This window comes from Sciurus vulgaris (assembly GCF_902686455.1).
Source record: "Sciurus vulgaris genome assembly, chromosome: 13".
Classification (NCBI taxonomy): domain Eukaryota; kingdom Metazoa; phylum Chordata; class Mammalia; order Rodentia; family Sciuridae; genus Sciurus; species Sciurus vulgaris.
Window position 1 is genome coordinate 59,548,882 of NC_136474.1, and position 17,046 is coordinate 59,565,927.

The 17,046-nt window shown below is 38.0% G+C and overlaps 2 pseudogenes across 2 annotated transcripts; both read right to left on the minus strand.

Annotated features, from left to right (window-relative positions):
• Positions 1-5,083: 5,083 nt before the first annotated feature.
• On the minus strand, positions 5,084-5,628 carry LOC306642836 (large ribosomal subunit protein uL23-like; annotated as a pseudogene). Its single transcript has one exon. The product of its transcript is annotated as a large ribosomal subunit protein uL23-like (transcript).
• Positions 5,629-12,364: 6,736 nt separating this feature from the next.
• LOC306642893 (small ribosomal subunit protein eS24-like) lies at positions 12,365-12,870 on the minus strand (annotated as a pseudogene). Its single transcript has one exon. The product of its transcript is annotated as a small ribosomal subunit protein eS24-like (transcript).
• Between the last annotated feature and the right edge of the window lie 4,176 nt (positions 12,871-17,046).

A 17,046-nucleotide genomic window follows, 5' to 3' on the forward strand; every position in this document is an offset into this window, starting at 1 on the left:
CTCCAAATTAGCAGTTGTCGATGAGTAAATGTTAGAAAAACTGGCAAAATTTTACAAAGTGGGACTAGTTATATAAATCGATCTAGGGGATATTATGCAATCATTAAACAATATTGTGAAAGAGTATTTAATGACAAGACAGTATGATTTGTACTATATTAAAAGAAAAAAGAAACCAGAAGTTCTACAACATTATGTAAAACAATGACTGCATTATTATTGAAAAAATAACTACACTTTGAAAATAACAGTAACTAAAATAGCAAGTGACCATTAAAGTTTAAATTTGGAGACTTTGATTAATTTTATTCTGTCTTTTCTGAATTTTTTTGACATTTTCCCCTCTATTAATATGTATAACATCTGTGAGCAGATTTACAGCTATTAAAATAGAACTTTTTAATAATTAGGAAACCAGTCTATGCTAACCTACAAAGTCATCCTGAGTAATTTTAAAAATGTATATTATGTTCATAGAATATTGGGTGGTAAAGTTTATCATTTTAAATGTTTATTTTCTCATCATTGAATATGTTGGCTTACATTATGGTGAAAAATCGGATGATATCATCTATCAAAAGATATTTTGTTGAAAAAGAAACATTTCGTTGTCTTTTAGTATGCTAAACAATGGGTAAAGGAAAACAATAAGAAATTATATTCATGCAGTGTATTTATCAAATTTCTGCTGCCACCCAGTGGCTGTTCAAACTGTTTTACATATACTAGTAATTAACTAGTAATGTTCTCCTGAAGAACACATTAGTAGACAGAATCAGATGGCCACAAAAAAAGCAATGATTTTATAGGTCTTAGAAGAACCAGCCAAAGCACATCAAATCAGGGAAGAATCTAAGATGTTCAGGGTCCACATGAGTAACCTAACAGCACACCCTGCTGATTCCACAGAATCTAGAATCTTTTTCATATTATATGGGGATCCTTCTTCAGTTAATGTTCCATGAGTCCTATGCAAAAGACAGTTCCACCCAACAGCAACTGGCAACAAAAGTCATTTGCTGAATCGAATTCAGTAGCCCTGAATTCTAAGAAAAGAGAACAAAGTCAAGTTACACTTGGACATCTCTCAGGGCCAGCATGAGAGGGAAGCCAGCTGCAGCTCAGGGCAGAACTAGACAAAAAGGACAGGCAGGTCTGCTAAGAGCTGAGAAAGGTCTCCAGAGGATGATTTAAATGAAAATATGTCAAAGCACAGAGGGAAAAAAAAAAAAGAAAAAGAAAAAGTTGTAATTCTAGTGCAAAGAAACTTTAGGAAACAAATGAAGTAAGAAGTGTAAAGATCAAGTAGGTAAGTCATAGTTTGGGTAGGTTTAGCAAAAGTCATGAGATATGAATGGAAGTTTACATGATAAGGGTCATGCACTTCTGTTTCGTGACTTGTTAACAGTGAGTGTACACAATAATAAATATAATTTATTAAAGTCTAGAAAACATTCACTGTGAATTAGAAGGAAAATACAATGAGTATAGGGCTAATGTCTCCTTGCTTTTCTTTGGATAGGAGAGAAAAATAGCCTTTGGGACTGTAAAAGGTTCACTTTTCCCAAGGAGGACATAAATGTAAGAAAGGACAGAGATTGAGATTCCTCAATACAAAGCAAGGCTATTTGGGGTCAAGGAGCAACCAGGTGAACAAATGTAAAATGGAGCTATCTTTTGATTAAAAAGGCAACTCACAAAGTTAAAGCCAATACTAAATGGAGTTTTTGAAAGGGCAATGTCAAAAAGTAATTTATGAGCTGGCGGAAAATGAATAAAAAGTCACTTGTATGGAATAATGTTAAATTTCAAATTCTGATTGAGCCACAGTGACCTATAAAAGTTGCTCTGAACAGGGAAGCCTGGGAAATCCTTCAGTGATTGTGAAAATCAGACTCGTGCTGGATGCCCTTATGAGTTATTAATTATAAAGGAGGGAAGTGGGATTTGGAGAATTCAAAGGGCGGAGCAAAGACTTGGATCTCGGAGGTTTTCATTTCTACATAGTTCTTTTGTTTGGATTTGATTTTTTAAAGATTTTTATTTTTGGTTGCTAGGTCTTGGCTTTATGTTACCCATTTAGTTTGACGTGTTTATATTTGATTTGGACTTTGGAAGGATATGAACGTAAAGGCAAATGGAGATCTGGTTTTTATTACTCTGGAAAATCAGCTCCCTTTGCACTTCAAAGGAATAAATTTCTAATTGCTCTCTATTGGTCCATTTGGAGAAATAACTGATTTATATTGTATTAAATTAAGAATACGTAAAGTGCCTTGTGTACTTAACATGTTGCTCAACTGTTTTAAAATCATTCAAAATTTGTGTAGTTTCAGAATGGTAATGACATAAATTTATAGTACTGATGAAACTATCAATGTTGTATAAACAAGATGAGAAATATATTGACTAATTAAAGTATTGGTTTCTATGTCTTTATAAATATTTGTCAATCACTTGTATTCAATCACCTTCTCCACTCACCTCAACGCCTCTTTATCTTTCTCTATAGAATTATCATTTTAAAGTTTGAAGACTTGGGGTAAGAATAAAAGCACAATAACCAGCTAGACAACACTGATTTGGTGCTTAAATATATTTTTAAATCTCAAAGTCAGACCCATTAGTGATTGCTTCACTTTTTCTTAAGAAAGAGAGAGGCAGAGAGGAGGAAGGCAGGCAGGAAGGAACTATTTTCCAATTGTTCAAACTGTGCTGCAATCCACTTGAGACCCATCTGTGCTGCTATTTTTTATTTATATTATGATATTCTTAGACACATTTTATTTTACTCTATAAATAAAAAAATTCAGGTGTTCAATCAATAAGTCTTATTTCCGACTTTAGTTCCCATTCAGAAATTATCTTATACTATTATCAACCAACTAGTCCAGAGCAAAATTTCCCAAATATTAGCATGCCAAGTAACTTAGCAACTTGTTGAAGATGTTGATTCTGGGTCTCTGCCATCAGAATTGGTGTACCAGGAATGGAACTCTAGAATTTACATGTATTGTAAGTAACTCAGGTAATTCCGATATACAGGGTCTAGGGATTCAGAGTATATGATTATTATCTGCTATTACTACATCCCGACAGGTAATGTAGCTCTAGTAATCCCTGGGGAATTTAATAATTGCTGGAGAAGAGTGGATAGTGAAAGCTATCATATGAATACCTTGGGACAGGTGACCTTGCATTGAGGAAAATGTTTATATGGTTTGTGGAACTGATATGGGACTTGTAAACACATAAAATTAGCTCAGCTCACAGTTCGTACACAAGCAAAAAGACATTTATCCTTTTCTTGGCCTTTTAAATTTGTCAGATCCAGAGCTTCTGCCTCTTCCATTTTATCTTTTTAATTTATTTGACTGTTCTGTACATTGGGTAGGGGGATAAAAACAAGTTTTTGACAAATTAAAATCCACCATATGAGTTTTAATGTACTTAATAATTATTTTCTATTAGCCTTTTCACTCAAGAGCATTTCACTTGAAAAGAAAATGTGCTCTGCTGGTTAAAAGTAAAGACTTTTAGCTTTAATTTATTTTCCATCTTATTATTAGCCCCTCTTCTGAATCAACTGGAACTGTGCAATTACTTAGGTCTTCTTAAATAAACCAGGAGTATATATTTCTTGACAGAAAATTTTCATCATTGAACAAGTATGTGTTATTCTAAATATCTTATAGCATATTTGTTTACATACATGTGGAGTCATATACTACAAATTTATCTGGAGGTAATTTTGCTGTGCTTCATTTGGTTAATACTGTTATATTCTGGTGATCTTTTAGATAACTTTCGAATTTTCACAGCTGATCACTAAACAGGATTTTGGCTAATTGTGTCATTTTCCTCTATCATATTTTTGCCAATATAAAATTTAACAATCTCAAGTTTTCTTCTCTAATTTTCCTACTTATGATTTGAGAATAAGTACTTAGAGTTACTGTTTAAAAAGAGGGTACTTCAGACAGTGGATAATTAACTGCTGCAGTGTTAAACATGGGCTGCTGTAAAGTGAACTAATCACATTCTTCATATCCTCTGGATTTGGAAACGGTGATGAACCATAGCAAATTAGATTATAGGTGAGGCCTTTGAGCTTGGATTCACATTGATCAGAAGGCTTCAGACAAAGCTCATAAAAGATACAGCAACAAACATTTCTTTTATATGAATAATTGAATTTGCTCTCATTTCATTCCTATGTGTGGATCTTTGACTCATTTTTTTTTTTGACACAGATCTTTTTTTTTTTATTGTAAACAAATGGGATACATGTTGTTTCTGTTTGTACATGGGGTAACAGCATACCATTTGCATAATCATACATTTACATAGGGTAATGATGTTTGATTCATTCTGTTATTTTTTCCTTCCCCCCACCCCTCCCACCCCTCTTTTCCCTCTATACAGTCCCTCCTTCCTCCATTTTTGCCCCCCTCCCACTCCCCATTATGTGTCATCATCCTCTTATCAGTGAGATCATTCGCCTTTTGGATTTTTGAGATTGGCTTTTATCTCACTTAGCATGATATTCTCCAATTTCATCCATTTGCCTGCAAATGCCATAATTTTATTATTCTTTATAGCTGAGTAATATTCCATTGTGTGTGTATGTGTATATATATATATGTGTGTGTGTGTGTGTGTGTGTGTGTGTATATATATATATATATATATATATGCCAGTTTCTTTATCCATTCATCAATTGAAGGGCATCTAGGTTGGTTCCACAGTCTGGCTATTGTGAACTGAGCAGCTATGAACATTGATGTGGCTGTATCTCTGTAGTATGCTGATTTTAAGTCCTTTGGGTATAGGCCCAGGAGTGGGATAGCTGGGTCAAATGGTGGTTCCATTCCCAGTTTTCTAAGGAATCTCCACACTGCTTTCCAGAGTGGCTGCACTAATCTGCAGCCCCACCAGCAATGTATGAGTGTACCTTTCTCCCCACATCCTCGCCAACACCTATTGTTGCTTGTATTCTTGATAATCGCCATTCTAATTGGGGTGAGATGGAATCTTAGTGTAGTTTTGATTTGCATTTCTCTCTCTTTTTTTTTTTTTTTTAGGTTGAAAAAAAAAGGGGGGGGTATATTTAGAATTAGACAGCTGGACTCTGTTTAGATGATCCCAATTTTGTTGGCAACATCCAAAGCATCATAATCAGGAGCCATTCGAACATACGCCTTCTTCTCTCCATCAGGCCTAATCAGGGTGTTAACCTTGGCCACATCAATGTCATGGAGCTTCTTTACAGCTTGTTTGATCTGGTGTTTGTTGGCCTTGACATCCACAGTGTACACAGTGTGTTGTTGTCTTCAATCTTCTCCATGGCTGACTCAGTGGTCAGGGGGAACTTAATGATGGCATAGTGGTGAAGCTTGTTTCTCCCGGGGGTGCTCTTCTGAGGATATTTGGGCTGCCTCCGGAGCCGCAACGTCTTGGGTCGCCAGAAGGTAGGTAATGTGCGGATCTTCTTCTTTTTATGGCAGTGGACACCCTTCAGCACTGCCTTCTTGGCCTTCAAAGCTTTTGATTTTGCTTCAGCTTTGGGAGGGGCAGGAGCTTCCTTCTTAGCTTTCGGCGCCATCTTGGTGAAAAGCTGCATTTCTCTTATTACTAAAGATGGTGAACATTTTTTCATGTTTGTTGATTGCTTGTAGATCTTCTGTGAAGCGTCTGTTCATTTCCTTAGCCCATTTGTCGATTGGGTTATTTGTATTCTTGGTGTAGAGTTTTTTGAGTTCTTTATATATTCTGGAAATTAGTGCTCTATCTGAAGTATGAGTGGCAAAGATATTCTCCCACTCGACACAGATCTTCTTATGTTCTGTATCTACACCTGGCTCTCTCTGTCCCATCCTCAGGTGACAGAGGCCTAGATAACTCAGACAGTCTTAAATTTACTATTTCACATGCTCAAGTGGATCTGCTCTAATAGCATAGCATAGCTTGTTTGAAGAAGATTGTTCCATTTTTGGTTATCTTCCTAAGGTCCTTTTATAGTTAAATTGAACTTTAAAGGCTAGAGATCTGGGATTTTTGTCAGAGCTGTACCACTGAGTCTGTGGTTTCTATTTCTTCATTTCCTTGGATGGTGACACATGCTGTACTCAGGAGTACGAAGAAAATGTGTCACCTTTAAGGTCTAGCCAAAGACAGCTAGCATGAGGGGAATTCAAAAGTTAAATTTAGTTAAATCTGATAACCTCAATCTGATCTAGTAATTTAAAATTATTTTTAAAGTAATGCCACCTCTTTTTATATAATAGCCTTTATATTTTATGAGGATTCAGATTTAAGAAAATTTGAAGGAACAGTACAAAGAGCTCTCTGAACTCAGTTTGCCTATTATTGACAACTTATATTAGTGTGCCATATTTGTAATCATTAATAAACTAATGTAAATGACTTATTATTAACTAAAAAGCCTCTTTTATATTCATATTCATTCAGTTTTACCTGTTTTGTTCTGTCCCAGGATTCCCTCGAGGGGACATTACCTGTAGTTGACATGTCTCCTTAAGCTCCTGTTGGCTGGAGGAATTTCCAGACCCTTCTAGGTTTTGGTGACTATTACAGTTTTGAGGAGTACTGTGAAGGTATTTTCTAGAATGCCCCTCTGGTGTCTTTTTCATGGTTAGACTGAGCAAGTGTGGTTTGAGGAGGAAGGAAGGAGCTCAGGAAGGAGCCAGGAAGGAGCCTGGAAGGAGCCTGGAAGGAGCCGCCATTCTTATCACATCACCATGGTTCAACACCATTGGTGTTGACTTGTTCTGATTAACGTAATGCTCATAAGGTTTCTCTACAAAAATGTTATTTTCCCCATTTCCATTCTGTACTCTTCAAACAGGTTAAATCTCTGCACAGTACTTAGTACAGTGGTGGGGATTTGTATTCCCCCTCTTCTATTAGTTTCCCAGGACTCCCCAGGGGGAGGAGAGGTCTGTTTGTATTTGTTTGTTTGTTCATTTTTGTTGTTGTGCTTTGTTTTGTCTGAGCACTTCCTTTCTTTCTGGGAATACAAAATGAGGCTCACTTGGTATAATTCCCGCCCCAGTCCTAAAATCAGTCTCTTCTCCAAGGAGCCCTGATTCCTTTCATTGGTGAAGGAGGCAAAGGTCTGGGCACTTGATGTGCTTGTGGTCACTGGGTTGTCAACCCATTGAGTCCTTTTGATAAGAAAGCAAGGAAGTATATGTGGGTACAATGAATCATGTATGAACAGCAACATATAAATATTTCTATATGTCAGCATTTGTATCTATGTTAATGTAAACATGAGTTCATACTGATAGTTCTAACTAATCCACTGCCACAGGGGCCACCCTACCCTGTTCCTATTGCTTATTTCTAAGTTCTAACTCAACTGCACAGTGAGAAAACTGGCTCACCATGTATTTAATCCATTGGTTCCAGGCTACACATGTAGCAACATCAGAAGTGTAACTCCTATCACAGTGGGAAATAAGTTCATCAATTAGCGTACAGTACTTATGTGGCATTCTCTTTAGTTTAACAAACTCCACTTGTGCCAAGTTACTTAAGTCAGCACATTTCCCACCCAACCCCCATCATAAGGTCATTTAACATATTCATATGCAGTTAGATTCTTTTGATGCACTCTGCATTCCATCCTGTCATCCCCAACCTCCTTAAATCTTTTTCCTTTATTTGCCTACTTTAATGTTATTCTTTGTGCTGTCAAGTTCTATGGGTTTTGACAGATGCATAGTCAAGTGCCTACCATTAGAGTACATGCCGAATAACTTTGCTGTCCAAAATACATCTTGTACTTTACCTATCAACCCTTTATTTTTTCCCTCCAAACCTGTGACAACCTCTGATGTTTTCACCATTTCCATAGTTCTGTTTTTTCCAGACTGTTGTGTACAGGGAATCATATAGTATGTAGTCTTTTCAGAATAACTGCCTTCACGTGGCAGGATGTATGCTCATGTTTTTATTATCTTGACTTTCTAGCCCATGTCTTTAATTGCTAAGTAATATTCCATTGCATGCTTGTACTACAGTTCATCTATGCATTCATCTATTGAAGAACAGCTCCATCGATTGAAATTCTGGTGATTATGAATAAAGCAACAGTAAACATTCATGTGCAGGGTTTTGTGTGGGCCCAAATGTTGAAATTGTTGGGTAAATACATTGGAGCATAATTGTTGGATTGTAGAAGAATGTGTTTAGTTTTATTAAAAACTGTCAAACTGTCTTCTAAAATGGCTATACCATTCTGTGTTCCTACCTACAATAAACAAGCACTGTCACTGTGCACAGGTACCAGCATTTGATACAGTCATATTTTTTAATTTTAGCCATTCGTAGTACATGTGTAGTGGTATATTGTTATTAATTTTCGATTGTCTAATGACATTTGAAATTGAGCATATTTTCTTATACTTATTTGCTAACTAAATCTGTTCTTTGGTGGGTCTTCTGTTCAGATCCTTTGGCCATTTGTAAGATGAATTTTTATCATTAAAGCATTGTTTGTATATTAGATATATACAAACAATTTGTGTTTTGAATACATTTTCTCCAAAATCATAGCTTGTAAATCATTTTATATTCATACTCATTTACCGAGTAATAATTTGACCAAAGTCCTACTTGTTATTCTTTCACACATCTCACTCTTGGTATTGTATCTCAAAGCTAATCTGAATATCAACAATCACACAGATTTTTCTTCTGTATTTCCTCTACAAGTTTCATAGTTTTAATTTTAAGATTTAGGTATTTGATTTATTTTGAATTAAGTTTAGTGAAAGAAATGAGTTTTATATCTAGTTTATTTTAGTACATGAATGTCCAGTTGTTCTAGCTCCATGTGTTGACAAGACTGTCTTTTCTCTATTGATTTTCCTTTGCTCCTTTATCAAAGGTCAGATGATTCTATTGTGTGGGTCTAGTTCTGGATTCTTTATTTTGTTCCATTGATTGATGTCTCATTTTTTGCAAATACAATTGGCTACTTTTTCTGTATGGATTGATATGATTATATGCTTTTTCCCTTTAGCCTGATCATATAGTGGATTGCATTGATCCTTGTACATTGAACCAGTTTTATACATCTGGAATAAATTTCACTTGAACACTATATATAGTCAATTTTACATTGTTATATTAAATTTGCTAACATTTTGTTAAGAAATTTGGCATCTATGCTCATGAGAGCTGTATATTAAGCTAATGCAATTACTTTAATTCGGGGTGTTTATTCTGTAGGTTTAATATATGGTAAGATTTTAGCAAAGGAGGAGGTACCATCTTGACCTATGGAAATTCATAAACTGGCTAATTTAATGAAGGAAAAGGCTAATAGTAAATATTAGAAAGGCAGAGAGGGATAATATTAGGATAGTCCTTAGTTTTTAGAGTTGGGTGCATAACAGCACCAATATCTAAGTTATGAAATGAAGGAGGAAAATACCATCAGGGAAAAATGGCATAAAACTCAATTTGTCATATATTGACTGATTTGCCTATGAGAAATCATGACTGTAATTGTAGGAGGCAATTGAATAAATGATTCTGCAGCTCTGGGAAAAGATGTGAGCCAAAGATAAATATTAGAGTGTCATCAGCTAATAAATGATAGCTCAAACCTTTGGAATCTGTGGCAGGGTTCAAGGACAGTGTGTTGAGAGAAGGAACCAGTCAACCAGGGAAAGAATCTTGGGAAATCTCTCTCTGTAGATGCATGAGACACAGCCATGTCTCATTGTGACTAAGAATAATGGAATGAGTAAAAGAGCAAGAGGAGATATCATGGAAGGTCAATGTCACCAGTACCTGATAAAGGTAAAATTGCTCATAAAATTCAGGATCTAAGAATTTCCTGTGGATTTGAAATCATGGACTTCAGAATTTCCAAAGTGCTTTGTGATATGTAATAAATATGTTCAATGACTGAATGAGCAGAAAAATAAAGTTTTATAATAATTCAGGTTACTTTGATGGGCCAGAGGTACAACACAAGCTGTTGAGGAGTAAATTAATCAATACAGTAAAAACAGACAAAACTTCTCAAAATTGAGAAGAGTGGGAAGGAAAAAGCAATAGAGATGGGGTGATGCAAAGTGAAGAAGGTTTTGTTTTTATTTATTTATGTTCAAATATATTTTTTTCAATGAAACTTTATTTTATTTATTTATATGTGGTGCTGAGAATTGAACCCAGTGCCTCACACATGCCAGGCAAGGACTCTACCACTGAGCCACAACACCAGGCCCTTGTTTTTATTTTAAATGGAAGAGATGTTAGCGCGTTTATGAACTGAATTTTCTTCTACCAGGGGAGAAAGATGTTGAGGATAGAACGAAGGAAGGAAATACTAGAAAAAAAAAAAAAGAAGAAGAGGAGAAAGTGCTGTAGACATGCATTGAGAACACTGGATTTTAAAGGGACTCAGAGGGAAAGAAGTTAGGACTGCTGCGGTATAGACAGGCTGGAGTTAAATCAGTCAGTTCACTCTTGGTGGCAAAAACGTGACTCCCTGAGAGTGAGGGGCTTGGGCATTGGGTGCCTATGTAAATTTTTCATAAATCTTGCTAGGTACGAAGTGCCTGTTAAACCATTTAATTAGAAGTGCTAGTGAATCAATGCTTCAGAGCTCTGAGGCTTTGTGTTCTCAAAGATACCCAGAATTAAAGCCTTTTATCTGAATTGTCAGGCAGAAATATAAAAACAAGCAGTCACAATATTGACTTTTCTTCTGATTAACAGTCCAGACCATTTTAGAGGGAAGAATGAAAATAGTGTGTTATGTTAGAGAGCTCTTTGTCCATCGCTCCTCAGTTCGTATACACTACCTGTTTACCTTCTGTGCTTCCCACTAGAGGCAGAGAGGCATGCTGGGAGGAACCTGTGCTTTGGGGTTAGAGACACCAGTCACCTCTTACCCTTTTTGTTTAGTTGCAGAATGCCCTTCATGTCTCTGATGCTTAATGTCCTTGTGGTTTGGATATGAGGTATCCCTGAAAGCTCATGTGTAGGATAGTGCAAAAATGTTCAGAAGTGAAATGATCAAATCATGAAAGCTGTAACCTAATCAATGGATTAATCCACTGATGGTTTACTGGATGGTAACCATAGGCAGGTAGGGTAGGGCTGGAGGAAGAGGGTCACTGGGTGATCATTTGAGGGTTGATATTTTGTCCCTGTTGAGTGGAACTCTCTCCGCTTCCCTGTTGCTAGGTCCTGAGCTCCTCTCCTCTGCCAAGTCCTTCTCCCATGATGTTCTGCCTCATCTGCAGCCCAGAGCAATGAAATTGGCTATCTGTGGACTGAGACCTCTGAAACCATGGGCCCCAAGTAAACTTTCTTTCCTCTATCTGTGAGGGATTGACATATTTGACTCCATGGAAATGTTATAGGCCAGGCTATATGGGCAATGACTGAACAGTCTCCATGTGATGTGGGAAATGCTTCTCCCATGGGAACACCCCGCCTCTGTACCCATCATCAGTTGCTTAGCATGATTCGTTTGGCAACACAAAATGGCAATTCTTGTATAATGAAAAATTGTTCTCTTTTTGATTCCTAGTTTCCTAAACAATGTACCATGTTAACAGCGATGTCAATAGTGCTGGTTTAGATGTTAGTAACCATTCTTTAGTTTTTACTTAAGTAAGTTCATTTTGACCCACTTCCCCCTCTGCTAATGGTTTCAGATCCCATGATGTTAGTTTGTAATTTTGAATCATAGCAACAGACACTTATGATTGGTGTACTGATTTATGGTATAAAACTCCCCTACATACATGGTCAGAGCTGTTCTCCCAGTAACCATTTTTGGGGCATTGTGTGAGACAGTCAGCTGGCCCCTTAATAAAGACTCTCAAATTTGTACTTCTCAGTGGTGATCCATCGATTCTTAAGTTGTGCCCCATAAAATACCTTGTTCTTATTAGTTCTATTGGTCACAGAGATGAAAACTGACTAAAACAGTCCTCACTTATAAAATGTAGTTCACAAACCTACCAGATATGCTTGGTGCAAGATACAAACGGGTAACTCTACATTGCCCAGTGTTTGACACTCAGCAGGGCAATTAGCCTCAGTTCCTTTCATACTCTGTATAAATTCCTAAGGGTAAGAGGAATCTTAATTCCTAGATTCCTAGTTCTTTTTTTTTTTTTTTTTAAATTTTAGTTGTAGATGGACACAATACCTTTATTTTTATCTATCTATCTTTCTATTTATTTGTTTATGTAGTGCTGAGGATCAAACTCAGTGCCTCACACATGCTAGGCAAGTAATCTACCACTGAGCCACAACCCCAGGCCAGATTCCTAGTTCTTTTTTTTTTTTTTTCTTAAAGTTTTTACAATTTATTAATCCTCATGAAAAAATCTCATGATCACCACAGATACAGTCACTGCAGAATCTTGACTCCTTTGGCTGTTATCCAATCTCCAGCTCACTTTTTGCCAGCACCAACATTGGCCTCCACAGGCCCCTGACTTTCTTCATTCTGTTCTTGTGTTCCTTTTGCTATTTCCTTGAGGTCTTTTTCTTTCTTACAGGCTGTGTCTTGCCAGTCTCTGTTTGGGTTCATTTTTCTTTGCATAATCCAATGAATCATAGATCATGCCAAAGCCAGTTGTCTTGCCACCTCCAAAATGGGTTCTGAATCCAAACACAAAGATGACATCTGGTGTGGTCTTATACATTTTGGCTATTTTTTCTCGAATTTCTGTCTTAGGTACTGTTGTTTTCCCAGTGTGAAGAACATCAATGACCATTTGTTTCCTGTGAAGTAGTCGGTTGGTCATGAGCTTCCCAGTTGGGATAGTTACTATGTCATTCATGAAGGTGGTAGATCCTCAGAAACCCAGGGAGGAAAAGAGAACTAAAAAGAATTCTTGGGTTTTTCAAGATGGCGGCCTAGAAGGTGGCTGCATTTCATGTTGCTTCAGGACTCAGGATTCAAAAGAGGAGAAATTGAGACACTTGGGACCAACTCAAAGCAGCCGGGTGAGTCTCTCCCATTGGGGAGGCGTCCCGGATGGGACGGTAGTCCCGGAATGCAGGGAACTTGTGAAGTAGAGCTGCCGGCGAGACGCCCCTCCCCGCGCTGGAGCAGTGAACTCAAACAACTGGGAGCATCGGAGAGGAGGCCGCTCAGCACAGCGCTGGGACTCAGAGCCACCACTGGGGCTCCGGAGGCTGCCTAGGGGAGGAGCGGCGAGGACAGCTGTGTGGACTCAGGACACCGGGGCCTGCCCTGAGGAGGAGGAGGAGGAACGTGGCCGCTGGATTCGGAGTGACTACACCAGAGCTACAGGCAGTTGCCAGAGGAGAAGCTGCGCGGCGAGCTGTTTGGACTTAGAGGGACCGCTTCTGAACACTGGGGCCTGCCCTGAGGACGAGGAGGAGGAGCGCGACCGCTTGGATTCGGAGTGACTGCACCAGAGCTACAGGCGGTTGCCAGAGGAGGGGCTGCATGGCGAGCTGTTTGGACTCAGACCACTTCTGAACACCGAGGCCTGCCCGGAGGAGTAGGAGGAGGAGGAGGAGGAGCGCGGCAGGGCGTTTGGACTTGCAGTGACTGCACTGGAGCTCCAGGCGGCTGCTCAGAGGAGAAGGCGAGTGGTGAGTTGTTTGGACTTAAAGCGACCGCTCCTGAACACAGGGGGGCTGCCTGGAGGAGAAGCGCGGTGGGTCGCTTGGTCTCCAGTGGCCACACCAGAGCTCCGGGCGGCTGCCCAGAGGACGCGTGCAGCGGGTCACGTGGATTCAGAGCCACTCAGAGTGACCGCTCCTGAACACCCGGGGGGTTACCTGGAGGAGGAGGAGGAACAGGGAGGGTCATTTTGACTCGGAGTGATTGATTGCCCCGGGCTACGGGTGGTCGGTGGGAGGAGGAGGCACGCAGTGAGTTGCTTGGACTCCTAGTGACCGCACAGGAATACTGGGCGGCTGTCTGGAGGAAGAGGCGTGTGGCGGCTCTCTGGGACTCAGAGCGATTGTACCCCTAGTTCTTAACACAGTCCTGCACACACACACACACACACACCCCAACACACACACCCACACACACCCACATGCACTTCGTAATGTTGGTTGATTGCTTAAATGAACAAATAAACTAAGGAAGTTCTGTAGCACTTAATATTTTATAATTGAAAAAACTCAATTATTTCTATAATTGAAAAAATAAGAGACATTGATTTGTTTTGAAAATATTTTGGTCAGTGACTTTCCAGGATTCTGACTTCCTCACAATGCCTTGTACAATTAGCATATGGTAATTTTTTTGTGGATTTCAATATAGTAACTTTACTAAGAACAACTGCGACCCCTAAAAATAACTCTGTCCACTTCATTTTTTAAAATCTTTTGGTATACTCTCTGAATAGCTAATGAATAGTCTAATGTAAAGAAAGTCAGAACAGGTAAAATCGGTTTGTGCATCCCTGAATCATAGAGTTGACCAAGTGTCTTTTTTTCTGTATAATTTTTGTAACTATGAACTTTCTCCCTAGACTGCCAATTAGACCTGAAAATAGCATTATACAAAGATGATGTACGGTTCTCTGTTTCATTTTAAAAGTTTCCCAGACACTGTAACAGAGCTCCCAAAGGAAGCTGATTAAAACCTGTCCTGATTATAGGGTTTTGTTCCTGGAGTATCAGAAAATAGGTGTAGGAGGAGGGATCGATATAAAGAGGGAACCAGTCCGTAGCAATACAAAGCACTAACCCTCATAAAGAGCAAATATATATATATATATATATATGTATATATATATATACACACACACACATACATATACATATATATGTATATATATTAAGTATTGGCCCTTATTTCCATGGTTACAGTCAATTTAGTTATTTTTTCTTTATGTACAGAGAAATTCAGTAACAGCATGGTCAGTCTGAGTGGTGGTTACTGTTTTCATGCACAGAAAGACACTGTGAGAGGGAGATCGTGGCATTTGCTTATGTGACCATGTCTGGATCTGCTTCCTTATGAGTGAGAAAGGAGACATTTGATGAAAATAAAAGTCTGCATTCTGATACTGTTTCTTCTTTTGCTTCCAGTAAAGGAGCCTGGTGGATTTGCCCTCTCTCTCTCTCTGTTTTTCCTTCTGCTCATAACCCACAGCGTTGACTCAGCCTGTACACTCAGTTTGCAGTCAATTAGCCTGTTCATGAGATGCAAATCATAACTGACATTCCTGGTGCAGCATAGAGGCCAGTGGAAGGAAGCTGTCAGTCTGCCACCTTGCTCGGGAAACTGCCCTCCTTTCAGGCGTGGCCAATGCGTTTGAGGAGCACAGGCTCCAAATGGGCAGCAGTGGTGAGCTGAAAATATAAGGCATTTTCCTACTTAATAGGGGATTTCTAGTAGGTGATTTAGGCTTCTTCCCATCTCTGTTTATGATGTATGGCATCCTGAGGGAGCATTACCACATGGTCTTATTGCACCAAATTTCACTCACTAGCCATTATAACTCTGCTCTGTACAGGAAGATGCTTGCAGCAATAAATGTTTGAGCAGTTGTGATTGTGTCAGATAATTTCTTTGGACTAATATTATGTCAGAAAAGGGAAACAGAATAGAAACGGTTGGTTTGGTTTTATTTTCTGTAGCTTAATGGATCATTAAAAAAATGAAACTGAGCTGGGCATGGTGATGCATGCCTGTAATTCTAACAGCTCTGGAGGCTGAGGCAGGAGGATCGCAAGTTCAAGGTCAGCCTCAGCAACTTAGCGAGACCCTGCCTCAAAATAAAAATTTTAAAAAAGGGCTGGGGATGTGGCTCAGTATTTAAGCAACCCTGGATTCAATCCCTGGTACCAAAAAGAAAAAGATAAATAAAAAAGAAGGAAGAAAGAAATTGAGATATACCTCCTTTTTGGTATTTAGGGGAAAAAATAATCTCTGTATGGAAGGACTTCATTTATTTTAAGAAAGCCTACAATTTGTCTGGTCATCAGGTTTTTCTGCTTTTGAGGCAAAAATCTTAATCCTTTTCTGAACATGTTCCCCACTCCCAATCTTATTTTCTTTCTATAAGAGTTTCATTTATTTGAAATGGTCTTCTCCATGAAGAAAAAAATTGATGATGTAATATTTCAGTTCAATTTCTTGATATTGATGCTGACTGCTTCAGAAATGTAAAAGTAAAACTGATTTTTCATTATACTAGGGCTATGCTTTTTACATATGATTACACTGATTGTTGCTCTAATCACATTTTGGTTGTTAATAATTTTTTAAATTTGATATTTTTGTGGTCCTCACTCTCCTTCTAATCAATATTTCTACAATGATAACAATAGTACCTAGAAATTACCAACCACCTATTAAATATAAAGTGCTTCACAAACATTCTATTTAATCTTCACAATAATTATGAAGCACAGAATTGATACAATACCTAATTTAACACCCCCAAAGAAGTTTCATACAGCTGCTACATAGCCAGTCTGGGATTCATGGCCACATAATGGTTAAGTTCCTTCCACTGCATTTCATGAAGCATTTCAACGTGTACAATTCTGCATTAAATATTTTAGAAACCAAACACTTTGATCAAAAAGCAAGCTTAATTTTAGGCATATAAATAATGACTAATACATTTGTATAAATCACTACTGGGCAGAAAATATGAGAGCTAAACCATTAAATCAAATGCAATGGCTGTAATATTTTTTGAGCTTACGAAGTCGCCTTTTTACCTAGTAAAGTCTACATTTCCTAGAAATGTTTAAAGGTATAATTTAAAAAATCTCAGTGTATTAAAAAAATGGAAGCAATCTAAATGGCTAGCAGTGGAGGATCGTTACTAAAATTGTGGTTTTCCCGCACAAAGGCAATTAAAAAGAAAAAAGACCTATGTATTTTGATTTGGAAAACACATTATAGAGCAATATGTGTTGTATTAATCCATTTTATGAATAAAAACATAGATGTGCATGCGAGTATGCCTCTCTATTAGTGTAGCAAAAAAATCCAATAAGGAAATGCCTTTCATTGTATTTGCCAAAATTAT